Source organism: Theropithecus gelada, chromosome 8, assembly GCF_003255815.1.
Source record: "Theropithecus gelada isolate Dixy chromosome 8, Tgel_1.0, whole genome shotgun sequence".
NCBI lineage: Eukaryota > Metazoa > Chordata > Mammalia > Primates > Cercopithecidae > Theropithecus > Theropithecus gelada.
In genome coordinates, this window is record NC_037676.1 from 98717535 (window position 1) to 98742622 (window position 25088).

Genomic DNA, 25088 nt, shown 5'->3' on the forward strand with positions numbered 1-25088 from the left:
ATAGTGTGGACTTCCGATTAGAGCCTTTCAAAGCTAATGAAACACTCTGGAGTATGTATCCCTGATCAGAGGACTTCACATGTTAGTGGATCGCTCCTAAGGTGTTGATGAAAAAGAACACACATCTCTCAGTTGATGCTGAAGTATTTAAAAATAAATTACATGCTGTATCATTCAAACCATGCACTTTCCTTGGAACTTTTGCATAAGCTGTTCTCTGCATACACTATCTTCATCCTCTTCTCATCCTCTTTGCCTGAAAAGCTCCTATTCAGTCTTCAGGACTAAGTATAAGCTGTCATCTCCTCCAGGAACCCTTCCCTGATCCTCACTCCAACAAGGCTAAGTTGAGTGTCTCTCCCATGTGTTCTTATAACATCTTGTGCTACTTGCTACTTATTAGTTTTGAGAGTGAGCAGTCTCTTCCTTTGACTTGACTGTAATTCCTAGTCCCTGTATCCCTAGTATCAAGCCAAAGAGGTACTCAATTTGTTTGTAAAATTGAATTAAATTCAAAAGAGACTGATGTTGTTTTCCTTTATCTCTGCTTCCCACCAATGTATCAGAAGTGGGATCGCCAAACTGTGTACTTGGCCAAAGATTATAACTGATGAGAAGGAATTGATGAGAATAATTTGGAAAGGGCCAAATATAGAAATATTTTTACTTGTTTTCACTTTATTTATTTATTTTATTTTTTGAGACAGGGTCTTCCTCTGTCACCCAGGCTGGAGTGCAGTGGCACAGTCTCAGCTCAATGCAGCCCTTGCCTCCTGGACTCAGGCGATCCTCCCGCCTCAACCTCCCAAGTATCTGGGACTACAGGCACACACCACCGTGCCTGACTAATTTTTGTAATTTTTTTTTTTTTGTAGAGACGGGGTCTTGCCACGTCACCCAGGCTGCTCTCATACTCCCAGGCTCGAATGATCCACCTGCCTTGACCTCCCAAAGCTCTGGGCTTACAGGCATGTGTCAACATGCCAGGTCTGTTTTCACTTTAGATGCTCCAAGTGTTCACTGGGTAAGCTCTGGAGCTGGAGTTGTGGTGAGGATCTTCTGCACCAGCTGAACTCTGATATTTATCCCGAAGAGAAGAAAGCAGCCAGAAGGCTTATTCATCCGATGTTTCTCTAAGAGTCAGGCATCGACCTTCTCTATGAGCTGAGTGAAGGTCGGTAAGGTGCTGTCAGCCAGACAGAAAACCTATCGGGAGGCTGCCGACCTCATTTTGCCCACCACAGTCCAAATATCCAGACTCGAACTTGACATTTGCCAAGGTACAGTTAAACAAACGGTGGTAAAATGATGCTCACCTATTTGGCTCCACATCAAAGTAGCTAAATAGAGTTTTCAATGTTAGAATAGACTCAGCAGAAATATTGAGAGACAGGTCAGTTATTCAGAGGTACTGTTCCTTTGCAACTCCGAACTTGTAATTTTAAATATGACCAGGCCTATATCTCATTGAGCATTTTATTTCACTTAAATGCGAAGAAGGAAGAGAAGACGATGTGGCATTTATGAATTCAAAATACTGTGAGCAAAAATATTGCTGTTTTCAGAGGTTTCAGGAGAGGAACTGGAAGAGCATCATTCCTGTCTCTCTTCTGCTCTTTTAGCCACAGGCTCAACGTCCTCTCCTATTCTCACCGCAACCCTCTTAGTCCTACATGCTACTGTATCACAGAGACACATGGCTCAGCATTCTGGGGTATGAGCACAAGGCAGGAATGTTCTACATCACAGTGTCAAGAAAACCACAATTCCAGGAAATGGACTGGGCAGTGGCCACCAAGAATCCCTGAGCCCACCTTCAGTTAGAGCTGGACAGGTATGGATGGCCGGGAGCTTGCTATTCTTCCTTCTCAGTGAACAAGGGAGCTTCTGAAAAACTCTCAGATAAAGGTTATTTAAATGAAGCTCACTCTTAAATAAAATCTGATGGGTTTGTACACTTGGCTCTGGTGCTTAGTAAAAATGGTCAAAAATAATAATAAAAGGCCAGGTGTGGTGGCTGATGCCTGTAATCCCAGCACTTTCGGAGGCAAAGGCAGAAGGATCCCTTGAGGCCAAGAAGTTCCAGACCAGCCTGGGCAACATAGTGAGAACTTGTTTCCACAAAAAAATAAAAGAATTAACTGGACATGGTGTCCTGTAGTTCCAGCTACTTAGGAGGCTGAGGTGGGAGGATCACTTGGGACCAGGAGTTGAGGCTTCAGGGAGCTGTGATCATGTCACTGCATAGCTCATTACTCCAGCCTGGATAACAGAGCGAGACCCTGTCTCAAAAAAAACAAAAAACAAAAAAAAAATAGAAAAAGATCTTCAAGCCCTCATCTGAAATATCTGGAGGGCCAGATGTGTTCTAGAACTCAGAATTTTTCAGAGTTTAGAAAGGTAACATAGTCGCTGACAGCTCAGTGGAGTCCGGGCCAGCCTCTCCGCAAATCATCCCATGAGCATTTCTGCAGCAATGTATGACGATTCATCCAAAGAAAGGCAACAAGACGGTGATGAGCTTGCATTAATTCAGGCCAAGTCAGGTTTTGCCACCAAACGAATTATGAAAAAACTTTTGGTTTCCAGAGCTGTCTGAATTTCAGAACTTCTGGATGGGGGATCATGGAGCTGCAATCACATTTTCCTGAGGGGCTATTGCCCAGCTTATCTTTTTTAAGAAGAAAGACTTTGACTTCCACTACACTACTTAGGAAGCCACAAACCAGCACATGGGTTTGGGCTCAGAAGCCTGACACCCTGCAGGTAAAACACGAGGAATCCCTCTCACGAGCATTTCCTTTTCAGAGAGTTTCTGACTCTGTGTGTATGTTTTCAGTTTTTCTTTCTGCGTTCTGCTTAAGGCATTGTTGTCACCCCTGTGGATCCCCACGATTGTGAAACAAGACAGAATAATGGTTAAGGGCTAACACTTCGTGCTCAGAAGGAACTTGGTTGAAATCTTACCCCTGGCACTCTTTAGTTGTTTGTTAGATTCTGGGAAGTTGCTTACCCTCTCTGAACCTCAGCTTACTCAGCTATAAATCCTCTTGCAGGGCTGTCATAAGCATTAAATGAGACTACAAAATCGCTAGCATTTATGGAATGCTTGCTCTGTACCAAGCACTGTATTAAGAGTTATACATGAAGGGTTATTTTATCAAACAAATACCATCCCTATTTTATAGATGAGGAAGCTGAGGCTCAGAAAGTTTACCCAACTGAAGCCATGTTGCTATTAAATGGAGAAGCTGGTATTCAACACGAGGTAGTCTAACTCCTGGTACCCTTAACTACTCTGCTGTAATGACTCATCAGATGGTAGATAAGATGTTTTGCACACTCTTTGGAACACACTGAGCTTTCAGTGTAAGGTAATTATGATGTCATGGTGATGACAATGGCAGTGATGGTGATGATAAAGAAGGATCAAGTTTTACAGGAAACAGAATCTGGAGGAAGATCATTGAGTGACCTGGTTGCCAGTGATTATCCACGTAGTACTCCTGACTTGATGCCCTAGGGATTACCCCCAACAGCTCTATCAAATTCTTTTTAAGTAAGGTCCCAAGTATAACTTGTGCCCAGATTTTTAAATGTTACTGGTCAGGGCCCAGCGCAGTAGCTCACGCCTGTAATCCCAGAACTTTGGGAGGCCGAGGTGGGTGGATCACCTGAGGTCAGGAGTTTGAGACCAGCCTGGCCAACATGGTGAAACCCAATCTCTACTAAAAATACAAAAAATTATCAGGGCGTGGCAGTGGATGCCTGTAATCCCAGCTACTCGGGAGGCTGAGACAGGAGAATCGCTTGAACCCGGGAGGCAGAGGTTGAAGCAACCGAAATGGTGCCATTGCACTCCAGCCTGGGCAACAAGAACAAAACTCTGTCCCCCAAAAAATAAATAAATAAAATGTTACTGGTCAGTCTTCCATGCCCTCTAGCTCAGTGGTTGGTACAACAATACCACTCCCAGTTCCTCAGGAAACAGACTCACAGGCCAAGATTTAAGTGCAGAAAGTTTATGGGCAATTGCTCTAAGGATCCACAACAGTAGGGAACAAAGAAAATAATGTAACTGCACCAGACCACTCTGGTTCAATTTTTATGTAAGAAAGTTGTGAGCTGTTTTTCAGTTGCCAGGATCCTCCAGATTGAAGATCACCTAACCTGAGCATGCCCGGATGAACCAACGACTCAACCATGGGTGGAACCTAAGGTCTCAAACTGGGGAGCAGGGACTGAATGAAGAAGCAGACCCTGAATGGCAGGATATGGAATCCAATCAGATGGAGCTCTGGTGTCACCTCATGGCAGGATCTAGTCAGATCATGCCTCCCCAGCAGCACTTCATTGAAAGACTCAATCAGATCATGGCTCATCACCATATGTCTATAAAGCCTGACCCAGTCCCCAGCTCAGGAAGACAGATTGGAGTGTTTCCTCCTGTTTCCTTGACAATTGGCTAGAAATAAAGCCTTTCTTTTCTCAAAATCCAGTGCATGGTATTGACTTTTATGTGCATTGGGAAGTGAGCCCATTGATTGTTTGGTAACAACAGGAATGGGCAGAGAGAAGAATTGCACTGTGGTGCAGTCCCATCAAAGACTTCTGCCTATCCCACAGAGAATGCTGGGGCTAAGATGGTCTGTGGGAGGCAGAATTCTAAGGCAGTCCCGAGAATTCTCACCGTCTGGTGTACACACCTCACATAATTCCTGAACCTGTGAATATGATGGAGTATCAGTGCCCATGGTTAGGTTACTAATCTATTGACTTGTTAATCAAAAGGGAGATTATCCCAGTGGGACTTACCTAATCAAGTAACTTCATAAATGGGCCTGGGCCCTCCTAGAAAGTGAGACTCAAAGCATGAGAAGGGATATTGAAGAGCCACGTGGCAAGAAGCTGCTGTTGGTCTCTGGAATGGTCTGTGGTCAACAGTGAGAAAACGGGGAATTCAGTCCTACAGCCACAAGGAACTGAATTCCATCAACAGCCTGATTAAGCACGAAAGAGGACCCCAAACCTCAGATGAGACGGCAGCCCTGGCAGGCACCTTGGTCTCAGACTGCTGGGACCTAAGTAGAGGACCCAGTTATGCTGGGCCTGGGCCTCTGACTATGAGATAATACATGAGTGTGGTTTGTGATTTATTTTTTAAATTCAACTTTTAATTTTGAGATCACTGTAGATGCACATGCAGTAGTAAGAAACAATACAGATAAATCCAGTGTACTCTTTACCCATTTTCAACCAATGGTAACATCTTAAAAAACTATAGTATGATGTCAGACCAGGATATTGACAAGATACAGAACAATATCGTCACCACAAATAGCCCTGCTATTATCCTTTTATAGCCACACCACCTTATCGACTGCATCTCCTCCTTCCAACACCCATCTCAACCCCTGGCAACCTCTCCTCCATTCTCAATGTCTATAATTTTGTCATTTCAAGAATGTTCTATAAATGCTGTAATCAAGTATGTAACATTTTAGAATTGGCTTTTTTCACTCTGCATAATTTCCTGAAGCTTCATCCAATTTGTTGTGCACATCAGAAGTTCATTTCTTTTTATTGCTGATATTTTTTACCAATGGATGTACCACAGTGCATTTAGCTATCACCTGTTGAAGGACATCTGGGTTGTTTACAGTTTTGGGGCGACTACCAGAAAAACAGCTGTGAACACTTGTGTGATAAATACCTAGGAGTATTTATCCAGAGAAATGGAAACATGTTTACACAAAAATATAGGAGAGGTGAAGAAGAGATACAGTCATAGGAGAGATACAGTTTATACACATCCACACCAGCATTTGGTGTTGTCACTATTTCTTATTTTAGCCTTTCTGTTGCATAGTGACATTTCATTGTGATTTTAATTCACATTTCCTAATGACTAATGATGTTGAACATATTTTCAAATGCATATTTGCCATCCATATATCCTCTTCAGTAAGGTGTTTCTTCATGTCTTTTTCACATTTTCTGATTGTATTGCTTTTGTTTTATTTTTTAGTGTTGGGTTTTGAGAGATCTTTATGTATCTAGCTACTAATCCTTTGTCAGATATGTGGCTTGTAAATGTTTTCTTGCTCTCTGAAGCTTGTCTTTTCACTCTCATAATAGGGCATTTTACACAGCAAAAGTTTTAAATTTTGATGAAATCCAATCATTATTATTTTCTTTTATGGGTCAGACTTTTGATGGCAAATCTAAGAACTTTTTGCCTAGCCCCAGATCCCCATGATTTTCTCCTGGGTTTTGTTTTCTAAAAGTTTTATAGTTTTACATTTAAGCTTGTGATCTATTTTTGAGTTAATTCTTTAAACATATGAGATTTAAGTTGAGCTTCATTGAAAAGGCTATCTTTCCTCCACTGAATTGCTTTTGTACCTTTCGGTTGGGCATATTTTCTGGGTCTGTTTCTAGGCTCTCTATTTGTTTCATCAATCTATGTGTCTGTCACTCTGTAAATACCACAGCTCTATAATAAATCTTGAAATCAGGTAGATTGATTCCTCCCACTTTATTATTCTTTTACAAAGTTATTTTAGCTATTCTGGTTCCTTTGCATTTTCATATAAAGTTTAGAATAATCGTGTCTATATCTACAAAAATCTTGCTGGGATTCTGATAGGAATTGCATTAAACTTCCATGTAAATTTGCAAAGAATTGACTTCTTTATTGTATTGAATCTTCTAATCCACAAACACACAATGTCTTTCCATTTATTTAGATCTTCTTTGGTTTATTTCATCAATGTTTTGTAGTTTTCCACTACAAAACGTACAGTTGAAGTCCTGTACATGTTTTGTTAGATTTATACTTGTTTTTTTTTTTTTTTAGCAACTGTAAATGGCATTTATTTTTTATTTTGGTGTCTATCTGTTATGGATACCAGATACTACCTTCCTAGCTGGTAGTGTTCCAGCATAGCTAGACTTCTCAAGACAGACTGATGGGGTGAGGGAGAACTAGAAGATCCCTCTCATGGTGGTCTAAGATCCATTTTCTAAGATTCCAAATTCCTGTGTCAAGTACTATAACTTCCATCTGTTATGGATGCCAAAATGAAATTGGCTTTTGTATGTTTGTATTACATTTTGCAACCTTGAGGAACTCACTTATTAGTTCTAGGAGGTTGTTGTTTTATAGATTTCATGGAATTTTCTACCTAGACAATCATTTCGTCTGCAAATAGGGACAGTTTTATTTCTTCCTTTCTCATCTACATGCTTTTTTTTTTTTTTTTTTTATTCTTTTCGTGCCTTTTGAAATTGGCCAGAACTACTTGTACTATGTTGAATAAGAGTGGTGAGAGCAGACATCATTGTCTTGTTCTGATCTTATGGAGAAAGCATTCAGTCCTTCACCATTAAAAATAATATTACCTCGAGCCTTTTGGTAGACACTCTTTATCAAGTTGAGGAAGTTACCCTCTAATTCATTTTTTTCTAAGAGTTTTTATCATGAATACATGTTAATAATTAATGAATAATTTTTTTAAATGCTTTTTCTATATCAGTTGATAAGACTATGTGATTTTTCTCCTTTAGCCATTAGTATGGAAGATTACATCGAGTAATTTTCATATATTGAATCAGACTTGCATTCCTGGAACAAACCTTCCTTTGGAGAGTGGAGAGGACCATCAGGGAATGCTTTGCTGGGTTTTTAGCCACCTGATACAGGATGGTGAGAAGTTCAACTAGGAAATGTAGGAATACATTTTCAGGGTGAGGTTAACAAGTACAGAAGTACTGACACATGAAACTGGCTTTCTTTTTCAATGCAACTATTTCAGGATGGCAGGAATGTTGAGCCCAAGAAGGAGAATGGCAGGATATGAGGCTAAGATACAGGTAAGGCAGAGCTCCAAGAGCTTGTATGCCATGCTCTGGACCTTGGCCTTTCACCTCAAGGTGGTGGCAACTACTGTGAGGCTGGATGCAGAGAATGATCCAGTAAAGATTACCTTTTAGAAACTCAGTGCAAAGGGTGGACTGGAGAACAAATCCTGGAGAGGGGGACCCAACAGGGATACCACAGGAAGAGTTCAGGAAAGAAAAGATCGAGTCTTGAATTACTGAACTCATTGTCTTCCTTCTTCAAATGCTTCTCTTCTGAGCTACTGACTTTCCTCATTCACCCTTCTACCACTCCTACTGAAGGTCATCTTAGACTCTGCTTTTTCATTTCTTCTACATCCAGTCAGTAGAGACTATGTCTTCATTCTCCCTGTCCCTTGGCTATACTTGCTGCCATCAACCCAGCCTAAAGTATTCATGCTCTCCTCACTAGCCTCTACTTCTTACTTCTGTGTTTTTTCGACCTCCAACCCATTCTCCATCTTTGCTCTTGCTTTCATCTTTGAAATTCCTTGTGTTGTTTGTTTGTTTGTTTGTTTTGGAGAGAGTCTTGCTGTGTTGCCCAGGCTGGAGTGCAGTGACATGATCTCGGCTCACTGCAACTTCCGTCTCCTAGGTACAAGCAATTCCCAAGCCTCAGCCACCCAAGTAGTTGGGATTACAGGCGCATGCTACCAAGCTTGGCTAATTTTTTCGTTATTGTATTTTTAGCAGAGATAGAGTTTCGCCATGTTGCTCAGGCTGGTCTCGAACTCCTGAGCCCAGGCAATCTGCCCGCCTGGGTCTCCCAAAGTGCTAGGATTACAGGTGTCAGCCACTGCGCCCAGCCAAAATTCCCTGTTTTAACCAAATCACTTCCATTTCTCTACAAAAGTTTCAGGAACGGTCTGCTTGATCTGATACCAGTGAAACAGACTCCTGGATGCTTGGGGGCAGGGACTGAGGTCTTAAAATAATTGCTTTGAGAGGTCTTGGGAGAGATCTTGTGTGAATTGTCATGGGGTTCCCAGTGGAGAGGCAGCCATCTGCAGAGCTTTGTGCCTGAAGAACTACCTCCCCTTTAAACCCTGTTCGTTTCTCCTGTGTCCATTCCCTCAAGTAGACTAGCCCAGGATGGGCACACAGGAGCACTCATATGTACTTGCTGAATTGAACTAATTTGAATATTATTGTTTCAGCCAGCCTATCGCTTTATAATTTGTTTGTAATCTTATCTGAATTTCTGGGACTTTTCTTCTTGCTGAAAAGTCTGCTCCTTCTTACTTCAATGTTAGAAGACCCTCCCCTCTCCATACTTTGCTATGCTCAGCCTTGGACTTATAGAAGGCAGGAGTTCTGGGTGTTCCTTGGCCACTCAGATCCCCTGGCTACTGAGTGTGCACCAAGATGATCCCGCCAGGCTCTCAGGGCACTTCTTAGTCTGGATTGTGACAGCCTTGGGGTCATGAATTGAACTGTCTTTGTTAATTTTTTGATACGGGATGGGGAGAGGCAGGCATAACACTCCCGTCTGCCCATCCAGGGATGGAATAATATTTATTTAGTAAATGATTGTTAATATTTGGTTAGATGTAAAATCCTGAGGAAGTAATTTCAAGAACACAAACCAACACCCAACCCTCAGACTCCCTAAATCTAGTCTGTCACCACCCCCAGCCCTCACTACATATCGGAATGCCAAAGACTGAATTCTTTACCTTCCTTCATTCTCTTCCTCTCAGATCTGCTCCCTAAGCCCTCTTTAAGCCCCTTTATGTCACTACACAGCCCAGGCATCCACTCTTAGTACTATTTCTACCTGACTCCTCCCTCTTCTTTCTTCCAGTCCTAGGTTGTTTGTTCACACCTGTCATATCTCCATTTATAACAGCTATTAGGGAATTCCTCTTCAACCCCAGCCCTGTCTGCCTTTGAGGACTATCTGCTCATCTCTCCGCCATGACCTCTGGCCTTGGGTCCTCCTGCTTCATGTGTCAGGAACAATGGTGGTGGTATCAACAGTAAGAATTGCTTTGAAGAGAGTCTTCAAGGTGGCTTTGGAGTGTTGTGAGGATGTGCTGGATGCTTGGTCAAAGGACAAGAGAACTTCAAAATGGAGACTTCTAGGAATCACCTGTGGAAGGGAATAGAAAAACACAATAGCAGATCACAAATTGCTCTTTGCGAAGGTTTTAGCTTCCATGACCCCCTATAAAAAAATCAAACCCTGATCCTCCAAAGTTGGCAGTGAAAGAAAAGAGCCTTTATGTGAATAAGGTGCCTGGATCTCATGGCCCCAACTCTTGGGGGAGTAGCTACCTCTTTAATCTTCCTGCCCAAGCCCTGCCCATAATTCTTCTCTCTGTGTCCAGTCCATCCAGTGAAATCACGTTGGAGAATAGATACCTTTTAACTAGAACACTGGGATCCCCTGCTGTGTCACCCCAGATTTCTGTCCATGTTTTGCCACTCAAAGCCCTTACCACCAAGATCAAAAATAGCTGTAATTGGTTTATCATCCTCAGATTGTATCTGTGTCATTCATCTTCTTATTCTAGATCACAGCTCAGTGACTGCCACAGGATAGATGCCCAATAATTGTTTGTTGAATGAATGAATAGATCGACTTTGCTTAAGGCTCCAGGATATCAGCAGAGAAAGCAGACCCAAAGTGCTACTTGTAAGTAATCTGGCTTCCAAAATGTAAAGTACTCATCTTGAGCTTGCGTTCCTCTCCAGGGCCTCCCTGCCTACCACCCGGCATATCTCCACATCAATCCCTTCCCAGCTGGTAGTATTCCAGCATAGCTAGACTTCTCAAGACAGACTGATGGGGTGAGAGAAAATTAGGAGATCTTTCTCATGGTGGTCTAAGGTCCATTCTCCAAGATTCCGAATTCCTATATCAAATACTATAACTTCCTTGGGCGATAAATTCTGGGAATGTCTACCTCGTTGTGGGCTTACTCTAGGTCAGAAAGAAAAACAGCTTTCATCTCCCTTGCCAACTTTCATCAGTTTCTCCCTGAAATATTCTATTAAGAATTAGCCAGAAAGAGTAGGTGATCAATTAACAGAGTCTGCCATGGATGTGGGAGGGAGAAAAGATAGCATTTATGGAGTGTATTTCCTGTGGTCTCAGCAGAACAATCTGTCTTTATACAACAAAAGCGATCAATATCCACACTTAGAGGGATTATTTTGTACTTATCCTTTAAGGTTTCAGACGTCTTTTGACAGTCTCCACACCTTCTACTTGGCTATGGAGACTTGAAGAGGGGGAAATTTTAATAATTTGTATCAGTTCTGAGGTGATTTCTTTTTTTTTTTTTTCCAAATACAACTGAAGCTGAAGGAAACAACTACAACAGGATGGTATTACTTAAGCCCAATTCAACCATTATTATTTTTTAAATTTTATAATTTTATTAAGTGTCTTCAATGGAATGCCATGCTCTTTGTTAAGCATCATCCCCAAGCTTGGCAATGGTGCATGGATAAACCAGGAAGCGCTCGGAAGCTCCCTCTCTGCCCTGCGCCACCAGGGTCTAAGACACATCTTCCAATAGGCCCCCAATGAGGTCAGGCTCAGCATCTCCACCAGGACTCTTTCTATTAGAGCTCCTGGTGGGAAACCAAGAAGGGCAGCTGACCACTAGGTTACTTCCTTTTCAAGAAATCCCTCAGACCACCACTAGGGTAGTGGCTGATGGCAGCTGGGGAAGGCCTGAGTGGGTTTCAGTTGGTTCTGTGTTTGAACCAACATAGGAGTGCTCAGCACCAGGAGACAGAGGGCAATCTGACCCACTTTTCCTCACCAGTGCTGACCCTGGCTGCAGATTGGGAGGGGAAACACCAAATGCCACAAGGAGTTGAAACAAAAGGTGGGGGGATAGTAGGCAGAGTGGAGGGAGAGAGTCATTGACAGGAATGAGATGGGAGAGGTGGCAGAGACAGCATTTGGGTGTTGAAATTACCCTGTGAATTTTTTCTGGTACTTTCCCGTAACTCTGAGCCTGAACGTGTGCATGTGACATGTCTAAAACTGTGACTTGTTTAAAGCAATTGTTTGAAAACCGTCAGAACCAGAAGCTGATAGAAATAGGCTTCTAACTTAAATATCTAAAGGGAGGATTTCTTCCTAACTTCAAGAATGTGACCAGCTCATCAAAAGCAAGCAAGCAAGCATCAATGCATCACCTTGCTCAGCGTGTCTCAGTTCAGCTTCCTACACTATCTTCAGCTGTTTCTCAGATTTAAGAGTACTTAGTCTTTCTTAGGAGACAGCATAGCTTATTTGCAGGTAAAGGACAACACCCTGTTTGATAGTAAAAGATTGAATATCTAGAAAGTGTTTATTTTCCTACTGTTTAAATTTTTTTTTCCCAGAAGATAAACAGATACAAATCTCCATGGATGATTTGAGAAGTGCACAGGTGATAAATGGGGAAGAGAAAACCCATTCTGCCTCCTCAGTCATCCACTGATGTCTGAGAAAGAATAATATTGCTTTTTTCCCCTCTCTCTTGACCTTCCTGTGCGATAAATAATGATGACAATAGCAGCATATAATATTTACGGTGGCCATGTAATTTACTCTCCAGACTGGGACTCTTTGAGAGTGAAAGGGAGTGCTAATAATCATTACTCCAGGACAGTAGACTTAAATGGAGACATATGGGCATCCTAATAATGGTGGATATTTACCATGGATTCTGGAGTCAGGCCCAGATTTCAATCCCAGCTTCCCACATACTTACCCACCATATAATTACAGACATGCTACTTCACCTCCAAGACCCCCATTTCATTCATTATGAAGATGTGTGGTCTGTCCTTCAAGTTTATAATATCTTGCAAGATCATTATGAGGATTAAATGAGATAGTTATGTAAAATCACCCAGCATAGCACAAGGCTGGCATTCCAAATATGTTCATATTCTTTGCTTTATAGCAAGATGCCAGGATTAGTGAATCAGTTTGTTTATCCATTTCTTCAAGTACCCAAGAGTGAATTGTCAGGCATTTATTGAGTAAGACCAGTGGTTCTCAGTGGAAGCAGTATGACTCCATGGGAATGCTTTGGAAAATTGTGGAGGTATATGTGGTTGTCACAGTGATTTGTGTATGTGGGGAGGGTACTACTGGCATTTAGCAAGAGTGCTGGGGTCGCTAGACATCCTGCAATATCCGGAAAAGTTTTGCACAATGAAGGATTCTCCCTCATCCCTCAGGGCCTACTAATGCCCCATTTGATATTCCTGGAGGCAAAAAAAAAAAAAAAAAAAAAAATCTTTATAAGTATCTGAGCCTAGAGCCCAATTTGATTTTACATATAAATACAAAGCATTTGTTGCAGAGTTCTAATATGCACCAGATTTTCCCATAACATGTCAGCTGTATAAATTAAAGGAAGATTGTGCTTTGTTCAGAATTTTACTAAGTGTTTTTCACTATTTCAGGAACTCTCATTACTAGTAAAAAAAAAAAAAAAAAAAAAAAAAGGAAACACTGCTGTTGGATAGTAATAGTAAAATAGGGAAGGATATGTTAGTCACTAATACAACACGCCACTCTTAAACTGCACTTAAGGCCTTCACATTCACATCATTCTCCTTATGAGTGAAAGCATTTGACTCATGTCTTCTGGTGTGACTATCCTAAGGGTTTACATAATGAAAATCATATTGTTTTATTGTAAATTCTTTTATTTCTCTTTTATAACAAGGCATTATATTTGTGGCAGAAACTGCTAGATGCTCACCAAAGTCCACATTCCACTCTCTCTCCTGGTTTCCCAACTAGACTCTATTTCCCATTCACCCTTGCACACAGGTGTGGTCATGTGCTTGAGTCCCAGCCAATGGCCCCTGAGCAGAAGTGGTACATGCCACTTCCAGGCCTGGCCCACGGAAATCTCCCAGGTGCATGCCTCCATATCTGTTTCAACTCCCTGCCCATTACTTATCTGCCCAGTCCTATCATGAGAGCTGGAAATAAACTTTTATTGTGTTTAAGTTATTAAATATATTAGGGTACGTTTGTTTTAGCAATGAGGGGAACCCAACTAATACAATATGAGCTTTTTAAAAAACGTATTTGTGAATTTAATTTTAAGATCATAAAAAGGACATCATAAAATACTAGTTATAAAAGGGGTGTTAAGTCTGATGGTGTTGAGAACTGCTGGCCTAGACTATGGAAGGTGCTGTAAGGACTAGACAGAAGAAAAATGTGTGGTCTGTCCTTCAAGATTTTAGTATCACATGCACAACTACACAGGCACACACACACACGCAGAGTTCATTAGTTCAAGGCTGGGTATGATAAGAAACAAGTGAGTTGTGTAGACTGGATGGACTCCAAACTTTTCGTTTTGCAACCCCATTAGTTAAAAACATGTTGTGCAAGCACTTTCAATACATATTTCATAGAATTCAAGACACTATCAGTTGTACATTACATCATCACATATAGCATGAAGAAAGAAAAATATCCCTGCCAATCAAATTGTGACATAGGCTTTTGCATGTAGATTGTAAAATGTATTCCAATGTGAGAGATGTTAAAATGTGAAACAATGTGTGTCTCAGAACTGATAAAAAATGATCAATGATCATATGCTTCTAAATGAATATATTATGTCCTCTTAAAAGCATACACAAAAATGGGAGTTTTAAAAGGTTGAAATTTTATAAGCAAAAGTTCAATACCTTCCTGTTGCACCCCAAATGATCACTACAGACACCCCACCGTGGAGGCCACTGGCATAGACAGAGGTCCCGTGTGGGTCCAGAAGAGTGAGGAGCTCTTAGCTGAGTCTGTGTGGCTCTGGGGAAGTGGAGAAGCATTCCAGAAGAATCCAGTATTCCAAAATTATCCAGCTTCTGGAATACCAGAAGAATCCACCTCCAGCTTTCACACTGTATTTCTTTAGTGCCTTCCTCTCAGCAACCTGTCCTCTCACAAGAAAAAGATGTTGGTTACCTCTGTTGGGGGTAATTGCATTTTAATTGGAGTCTTCAGTCCTTTAACTGAAAGAGATTAATCTTCAAAGGAGAAATTGTGACCGTCAGTCGGGGAGCTATCTTGAGCCAGGCACTTGTGACTTCTGTTACAGACACTGCACGTCTGACTTGTAAGATCAGCCTTAAGTGGCACCCACCCAAATCTTGTGTTGCTCTTTGTCTATGCTGACATTAAATACAGTGCCCAGCTGTCATCTGCTTACACTGTTCAAATTAGCTCCATTTACATGCCGTTATTTCCCTAAATTGTTTATCTTTCTCCCAGAGAGTAGCTTCCTCGCCTGGCTACCCTACTTATGCCATTCCCCCTAAACACTGAGGCTGAGAATCACAGTCACTTCTGGTCCCTTGGCTTCACTGTCACCTAATATCACTCAGATGCTTTTCCTGTTTCTGTGTTTGGGCACTTCTGAAATGCTCGTCCACTTCCCCAGAGCCCCACAGACAGCTAAGAGCTCCTCACTCTTCTGGACCCACACGGGACCTCTGTCTATGCCAGTGGCCTCCAGAGTCGGGTGTCTGTAGTGATCCTTCGGGGTACAACAGGAAGGTATTGAACTTTTGCTTATAAAATTTCAACCTTTTAAAACTCCCATTTTTGTGTGTGCTTTTAAAAGGACATAATATATCCGTTTATAAGTATATGATCATTTTTTAACAGTTCTGAGACACACATTGTTTCGCATTTTAACATCTCTCATATTGAAATGCATTTTACAATCAATACCTACAGAAAGCTTATGTCACAATTTGGCAGGGATATTTTTCTTTCTTCATGCTATATAACGTAATGATGTAATGCACAATTGATAGTGTCTTGAATTCTATGAAATATGTATTGAAAGTGCTTGCACAACATGTTTTTAACTAACGGGGTTGCAAAACGAAAAGTTTGGAGTCCATCCAGTCTACACAACTCACTCGTTTCTTACCACACACAGCCTTGAATTAATGAGCTCTGCGTGCATGTGCCTGTGTAGTTGTGCGTGTGATTTTATAAACTAGAAGGACAGACCATGCATTATTCTTCTGTCTAGTCCTTACAGCACCTTCTGTAGTGCTGTAAGGACTGTAAGCACCTTCCATAGCACCTTCCATCTGGGAACCCCAAGAGGAGAAAAGACTGGGCAATCAGGAATGGTAGGCAGGCACTGGGATTGCTAAAGTGGCCTTTAGGTTCATAACCTGCATAAAGAGTCTGGAATTGAATTATCCACTGAATTCTCTCCCTCCTTTCTCTTTCCATCTCTCTCTATTTCCTTCTCTTTCTCTCTCACACACACACACTCTCATGCTCTCTCTCTAAAAATATCTATACACATACATACACATATGTGAGTGTAGGTGTGTGTTTTCTCACAAGGTGATTTTTAGCAAGAGAAAAGTTCTAAAAAACTCAGAAATAACCATTTTTAGTATTTCCTAAGATTAAAAGTAAGGAAAGAAATTTAAAGGCAAAAGACCAAGAGATTTGAATAGATAATTTTAAAAATCTGTAAAAAAGGGAAAACATCACCAAAATTAAGATTAAAAGGCAAACTGAAAAAAGTTTGCAGTGAATGCAAAAAAGAGCTGCTATCTTTTCTTTATAAAGAGCTGAAGTAACTCAATAAGAAAAATGCAAAGAACCCTAAACACAGACATGCAAGGATATTTACAGACAATTCATAAAAGAGGCACCGTAACTAGTCAATGATCACAAAGCCCATGGGGAAAGGGGCCATGTGTATGTGTCCACCATTAGAGACCTAATACCTGGGTCGGTGCCTGGTTCACCTGTTAAGTAAATACAGTCATGTATTTACAATGAAAATGTTTTCTTTGGGCAATTTTGTCATTGTGTGAACATTATAGGGTATGCATATACAAACCTAGATGGTATTGCCTACTCCACACCTAGGCTATATGGTATGATTTTATCACTCTTAGGCCACAGACCTGTACAGCATGTTACTCTACTGAATACTGTAGGCAATTATGACACAATGGTAAGTATTTGTGTATCCAAACATATTCAAACAGAAAACAGTAAAAATACAATATAAAATGTTAAAAAATGGCACACCTTGTCCTGTTTAGGTGACTTACCATAAATGGAGCTTGCAGGACTGGAAGTTACTCAGGGTGAGTCAATGAGTGAGTGGTGAGTGAATGTGAAAGCTTAGGATACAACTGTACACCTTATAAACACTGTACACTTAGACAGCACTACATTTATAGAAAATATTTTTCTTTCTTCAATACTAAATTAACCTTAGCTTACTGTAACATTTTTACTTTATAAACTTCTTAATTTTTTAAATGTTTTGATTATTTTGTAGATATTTGGCTTAAACACACATTGTACAGCTGTGCAAAAATATTTCTTTTTAATATCCTTATTCTATAAGCTTTTTTCTCCTTTCACAGTTTTTTATTTTTCACTTTTTAAACATTTTTGTTAAAAACTAAGACACAAACACACATATTAGCCTAGGCCTACACAATGTCAGGATCATCAGTATCACTGTCTTCTGCTTCTCCAGTTTGTCCCACTGGAAGGACTGAAGGGGTAATAACACGCATGGAGCTGTCATCTATGAAAACAATACCTTCTTTTGAAGCACCTCCTGAAGGGCCTGCCTGGGGCTGTTCTTGAGGAGGTGTCACTCTTTTCAGAAAAGAAAAGAATGCTTGCTTTATTTCTTTGTTTCATCATAGATTTGCTTGTAAGTAGATAATGCATCATGAACACTCCTCTCTACCAATGAAAACCTTTCAGTGTTAGGGTCCATGGTTTCAAACTTTCTGAGTTGGTGAGGTCTACAAAGGCTTCTGCCAAACCCTTGACAGTGAATTTTCTCAGGGTTTTGTCTTTTTCTTCTGCAGTTTCCTTTTCTCTTGACTCTTCTTTAAGCTCTTGAGTTCCTGTTCCAGCTCTCACAACTCTGTCAGTTCCTCAGGACTCACATCTAGAGGCTCCTCAATGTCATCCTCATTCATACTGAGGTTAAAGTTGTTTGTTCCCTTATAATCATATGGGACCACCACCACATATCCAATTCATCATTGCCGCATAACTGTATTTGTTGAATGATTGATTAAATGGATGAATGAATGAATTAATTAAAAAGTCTACCTTGAGGTAATCAAAGGGATAAAAACTAAATATTTTTGCCCATCACTGTAGCAAAGCTTTTTTTTAAAGGAGTAATATGCAATTAGTATAGTAAATGCATGTGGTGAAAAGGACTTTCTCATGCAAATTGATGGGCATGTGAATTGTTGTGAAATGTAATTGGTCAATAACATGAAAGTGCTCACCTACTTCTGGTGCATGGATGGACCACACTTTCCCACCCAATCCCACTGCCTTGAAGGCAGACAGGGCCATGTAACAAGTTCTGCCTATGGGGTATGAGTGAGTATTTAGGAACCTTCCCATAAAGATGTAATAAGAGAGCAGGCTTGGTTGAGAGGGTAGAACCTAAGCACTGAAAAGTCTGGACTGCTAAGTCCCCATACGAGGACAGCAGCTTCAGAGAGTAACCTGAACCCAAAAACGAATTCCCATGACTAAGAAGTAAATTTTTATTTTTGTTAGGTCATTGAGATAATAGAGCTGCTTGTTACCACAGCTCGCCTGGCTCATTCTGATTAACATACTTATTTAATTCTTGTAATGTCTATCAACATAGCTATGCAGCTATGCACAACAGATCCAGAAATTCCATTTATGAGGAATAAGAGAATACTCCTAAATATGGAAAAATATATTTATACATGAAGATGCTCCTTGTAAGGTTATTTTAAAACCAGCATTCCCATAATAGAATAGTTAGCTGCTAAAGAAAAACATACCACATGTGCTTAGTAGATATTTATAAAGAAGATGTAATAACGTGGGAAAATGTTTATGACTGCCATCCTCATAGACTTTCTATTCATATAGAATAAGATTGAAGAAAAATCACCAAAAATGTTAAAAATTGGTTTTGTTGGGTAGTGCGAATATAAGCAATTTCTTCTCCTTCTTTCTACAGCTTAAAGTTTTCCAAATATTTAAAAATAAATGTATATCAATTTTTATAAAGAAAAACAATGCTGTTCTTTCAATTACTCAAGTTTTAAAATTAATAACAAATAGGTTATTTTATTATCTCATTGGTAAGATTTTTCTTAATCCCGGAAACAGATCTTTCCCTAGTTGCTCCGAAATCCAGGTGGTGGACAATCTTTACATTTCATATTTTTTGCTACTTTTGTTTATATACATGCAGAAAAGGCAAATTTTAAGAAAAGATGTTTGTGAGTTCATCTCATTTAAAAGCACAATAGGCGACCTATTGATTTTTAAAATAGAGAGGCTCTGACCTTGACCAAGGCCTTCCCGCTCTTTGGAGCCCATTGTCCTTCTCTGATCCATGAGAGACTGAGTCTGGTGATCCTTAAGGCCCTCTCCCAGATCTTCTACTCTGTAATTCCGTGTTGAAATGGAGTAAGATGTTCACAATTTGGTATGTCAGAAGTGTAATTCAACCAGGCATTGGAAAACATTTATCTCATTAATCTTTGTGAACAGGTATCTATGGAAACAACTTACATTTGTATTCAAGGGAGATAATCATTTATGAATTTATCCTTATACAGTCATCACAAAGGTAAGTTGTGCCCAGGATAGCTTCTTGCAGTATGTTCAACAGGACAGTTTTACACATTTTTAGTAGAATCAAGTAGAAATCACTCTGACAAACTGAGATACCACCAGAGATTCAGAAACTGGAGAGTCTAGCTTGAAAATATATCATAGGGATCATGAGAGTCACAGTGCTCAGTAGACACAATTTTAGAAAAGTTGAGAAAAAGACACTGAAATGATGGAAGACCCAAGTAATCATGGAAAACAGAAGAAAATGGATTAGATACAGAGAGCATCATTTTTCATTCAACCTGGGTCAGTTTTATCCAATAATTCTGGAATGACCACCTTGTTACCTAACTAGCTGCTCCTCCTCTCTGGGCTGAGCTTCTATACATAGACAATTAGGGCCCTTAACCAGATAGCATCTAAAATCCCTGCAAGTTCTGATAATATGATTGGGCTAGTATTTGTTTTTGCTATCATTTGATGTCCTTCAGCACTGATTTATAAGAACAAAATAGAAAACTCAGGTTACGTGCAAGGAGACACTTCCATGTCTTGATAATGTCTGATAAGCAGAACTGGTGTCTTCTAGCTCACAGTTCTTTCTTCTCTCTAGCTTTATTGTTCAGATCTCTCTGGCTGCCTGCAACAGAAGCTCAGCATGACCTGGCTCAAATCAAAAGGAGAAGCCTTGGTTCCTATAACCAAGTTGCTGGAAGGGCATAGGTTTAGGTGGCCAAAAGACAATGGATGCAGGGTCTCAAACACTGTCAGGACTCTCCATGCTCTTTGGGTTTCAGGGTTCAAATCAGGTTCATCATGTTAGTGGAGTCATGGATATGGGCAGCTCTGGGCTCTCATTCCTGGGGAAGTTAGCATTCTGCCTTAAGCTCATCTTTGATAATTCACAGGTAAGGACACTGGTGGCACAGCTTAGGTCACAATCCCAATACCTGAGCCAATCATCATGCTCAGAGGTGAGAGATATGATGATTTGCCAACCTGGTCACATGTCCAGTCTTTTTAATCAAGAGGATTTGGGTCATACTGGAAGCAATAGAGACGTCCATACTGAGAGGGAAACAGAACAGCAGCTGTATTTGTTTTCTATTGCTGTGTCTCAAGTTGCCACAAACTTAGAGGCTTAAAACAATGCTCACCTATTAGTTCACAGTGCCATAGGTCAGAAGGCTGTGGACAGTGTGGCTGGGTTCTCTACTCAGGATCTCACAAGGCTAAAAAGCGTTGGCAAAGATTTTTTTTTTTTTTTTCCATCGGGAGTTCAGGGTCATCTTCCAAGTTCATGTGGTCATGGCAGCATTCACTTCCTTGAGGTTGTAGGACTGAGGCCCTCATTTCTTTGTTGGCTATCAGCTAGGGGCTGCTCTCAGCTCCTAAAGGCCCCTAATATTCCTCTTCAAATCCAGCTATGGCGAATCCTCCCCACCCCCTAGTGTCAAATGTATCTCACACTTCAAATCTCTTTCATCAGCAGGAGCCCAGTCCTTTTTAAGGGCTTGGCTGATTAGATCAGCACCTGCTGCTCCCCAGATAATCTTCCCACCTTAAGGTCAGTTGATTTGGCACCTTAACTACATCTGCAAAATCTCTTCATGGTACCCAGCTTAGAGTTTGATTAAATAACTGGGAGAATGTGTACACCAGGGAAGAAGAGAGTGGGAATGTTGGAGATCATCTTAGAATTCTGCCTAACTTGCCATATGAACTTAGGAAGTTTGAATCTGAGTTTGATCTTTTGAGATACGTCTCGAAAACATCCAAAGACTAAATCTACCTAAATCTTGAGCAACTAATTCACTTATTAAACTGGTTGCTTGACTCATGTAATCAATATAATGTAATAAAATACATTTTTAAAAGTCATATGATTGTCTTAACTTTAGGAAGATAGAATATGAATTTAAAATAGACCTTACTTAGGTAAAAGCACGTTTTAAGCACTTTCTCCATGTTCCTTTTCAGATGAGGAGTTGTTTGATTCCATAAACTCAGTTAGGCCCTTCTGTTACACGTCCTCATGGAACTCTGTTCTGTGACTCTTGAGACACTCCTAATTACTTACTCAGCACTATTACCACTATCCTGTATCCTGACAATGCAGAATCTGCATTTCCTGTTCCATGCAGCATGCCTAGTACATGGCATAGAGGCTGGCACATAAAATAAATATTCACAGAATAAAAGAGGACAAATGCCAGGCCACACTTTTGTCATTTATGTACTCCCTGTGCTTAGGGCAGTACCAGAACATAGTAGATGTTCAATTTGAAGTGGGAGGAAGTCATGGAAGGAGGGAAGAAGAGAGGAAGGCAGAATATAGTGCTAGGCCCCTTTAAAAGAAAGCAGCTAACTCTGCTTCCTGCTGTGTTGACTCGATTGACCTGTACAAACAGTTCTTAGCATTTTACTTCCAAGAACAATCGTATAAGGTGATTTAATTATTTCCCAATGGTTGCTGGGACTCTTGAAGCCCATGCAGGACAATGGGTAAAAGGGTCCCCATACCAAAATTGGCATTGGGTATACCCAGAGGGTGTTTATCTGGCCGGGCTCCATGACACTGGTCACCCGAGGCTGTTCTCTTTGTTTGTTTTATCTTGAACACAGTCACATGCCCACTTCAGGTCTCTCTACAGGCAAAATGTGTCTAGAGTCAACTACTTAGCAGAGCAAATACACTCATCCCCAGGCCTGTATTAGACTTTAACTGCAGGCAGGCCGAACTCACAGAACCTGTACTGCCTATACAAAAGGAGACTCTTACCACGTCTGGGGGGAAGTCAATATCACTTATAATATGTTAACTATCTCACTAACCCTGGAGGTGATCTGGATATGGAGAAGGGCTCAAGTGATCAAATATCTCTGAAAAAAGACATAATCTGGGTCCAAAATGTCAGTAATAATGTACCAACAGACCATCTTCTTGGAAGGAAATTTGGGAAATACCTTCCAGGGAGGTTGTCCATGACATAGTGTTGGTCTTCCCTGCCAGCCCCTCCCCAGCTTCCTCCTTCCCCTACCCTGGCCTCACACACAGCTGCAACTCTCACTTCTCTTTTAACCTACAAGTGAAAGTCTGATGATGATCGCACACACGTCCTCCTTCCTAAGTGCTGCATTATGTCCTGCCTATTTTTTTTTTTTTTTTTTTTTTGCTCTGATGCATCACTAGTTGCAGGATGAAGCTATTCACAGACCCTGGATCAAGTCCATGGGGGGAGACCATTGGGAAGAACATGATTTTTAAAGCTAGTTTTACTTCAACACTGCTCAATCCCAGACCACTCTTCCCCAGTCACTTGCTTATTGCTATGGGCTGAATGTTTATGTCCTCTGAAAAATCGTATGTTGAGGCCCTAACTCCCAGTGTAATAGTATCTAGAGGTAAAGCCTTTGGGAGTATTAGGTTTAGACGAGGTCGTGAGGGTGAGAATTCTCATGAGAGAAATAGTGCCCTTATAAGAAGAGGAAAATAGGCCGGGCACGGTGGTTCACGTCTGTAATCCCAGCACTTTGGGAAGCCGAGGTGGGCAGATCACCTGAGGTCAGGAGTTTGAGACCAGCCTGGCCAACATGGTGAAACCCTGTCTCTACTAAAAATACAAAAATTAGCTGGGCTTGGAGGTGGGTGCCTGTAGTCCCAGCTACTGGGGAGGCTGAGGAAGGAGAATTGCTTGAATCGGGAGGCAGAGGTTGCAGTGAGCCAAGATCATGCCACTGCACTCCAGCCTGGGCAAGAGTGAGACTCCGTCTCAAAAAAATAAGTACATAAAAAATAAAAAGAGGAAAATAGATCCTCTCTCTCTCTCTCTCTCTCTCTCTCTCTCTCTCTCATATCAGTGCACTCACCCTGTAAGTGGCCACTTACAGGTACAAGCCAGGAAGAGGGTCCTCACCAGGAAATGTAATCCACTGGCACTTTGACCCTGGACTTTCGGCCTCCAGAACTGTGAGAAATAAATTGTTATTTAAGCCACCTGGTCTGTGGTATTTTGTTACAGCAGCCTGAGCTGACTAAGACACTTACTGCAATTAATTATTTGTATGATGACAGATTCCCGCATTTCTATTACAGCTCTCTAAGAATTCATCTTATTTGGTTTGACCCCTCACGGTGCCTAACCACTGGTACTTATGTGTATAAATGGTTGCTAAATGTTTCTCAAACTTTCACTTTTGTCCTAAGGAGCTTGGTCTTGATCACTCATGCAGTGGGAGCTGCTGGGAGTTTCCGAATGTAAAGTGGTATCAGCTGTGTTTTCTCAAGCAACTGACTTACCTTTGGAGCCTCAGGTTTCTGGTAAGAGAAATTAGGTTGCACAAGGGTAGAAAGACGAGAAAGTTTTTTGAACAGCGTAACTCATTGCGTAAATGTAAAATATCCTTAAGAGCTCACATTTGCCCCTTGCATTCCTCAAAAGGGCAGAGCATCTGCTAAAAGACCAATCTGTGAAGCACTAACTTGACTTCTGCTTATTTAAGCTGGACTAACCTTGTGACTAATTCTCTCTCTGTGCTGTGGCTGCCTAAGCAGGGAAAATATCCAAATGTGGAGAGGTTGAACTCCCTTATTATGGGGAAAATATCCCAGCATGCCTTTCCACTTTACTTCTAGGGCAAAAGTGAGGAAGATTCCTTTCTAAATAGCAAAAATTCACTTCGCTATACAAGAACTACTGAGGGGATAAAACCTTGACTTCAAACTTGTCAAATACGTTTCGCAGCTCCAAAGGCTAAACACACGCAGAGACACGTACGCAGACACACACACACACGCACACATAGTCATGCCAATTGCCGCCATTTTATCCTTAGAATGACTTAGTTATAAAGACCACAATACACTAAACACTTCCTATAAATTGTCCTAGCCAGGGACTATGTGATAAAGATTTCCATATATGGGCGTGTGACTAAGGGCTGAGAGAAAATATGGCAGAGACTGCTGGCTACAAATCTTGGATAATTCCCTGAGAAGGAAAAGGAAAAAAAAATGAAGGATAACAAACCTGCCGTACGCAGGAAATGCCTGGCTAACATAACGGCCGAGCATATTCGTGTGGGAAAATGCACAGGCTCACGAGCACCGGCTTTCAGGGGAAAGATGTCTTTAAAATGCTCTCTCCCCATTTTTACACTTTCAGATTCCTAAGAGCTTCTGCGGGGACTTCTGAAAACGACGTTGGCACTTTAGGCCAGGACTTTTTGAACAGTTTTTTTCAAGGGCTTAGTTCCATGTTCTTTGCAAACTGCTAAATCCTTCAACCTCTAAATTTTGTTTCAAAGTCATAAATTTCTCTCCAGGCTTCTTGGTTTTCAGAAACCAGCACAGCATGTTTCATTTGTGAACAACTGGAAGAAAGCAATTTTACTGCCAAACTTTAAAAAAAATGGCAAGTTTCATTGGCTTTTAATTTTACATAAAGGTACACCCTGCCTGCCAGATGTGGGTAAGTGCAATAGAATTAAAGTTGTTTAATCCTCAGCATTGCACAGGTTTTCTAGTCTAAAAATATCTCACCAGGCTAAAACACTGGTCTGTATGAACATA

At 40.9% G+C, this 25088-nt stretch overlaps 1 long non-coding RNA gene across 1 annotated transcript; it reads right to left on the reverse strand.

Moving 5' to 3' along the window:
- Positions 1-9624: 9624 nt before the first annotated feature.
- LOC112630721 lies at positions 9625-24082 on the reverse strand. The gene is made up of 3 exons (XR_003120921.1): positions 23817-24082; positions 23406-23484; positions 9625-9994 (listed from the first exon to the last, which is right to left on the reverse strand). It is a non-coding gene; the product is annotated as an uncharacterized LOC112630721 (long non-coding RNA).
- Between the last annotated feature and the right edge of the window lie 1006 nt (positions 24083-25088).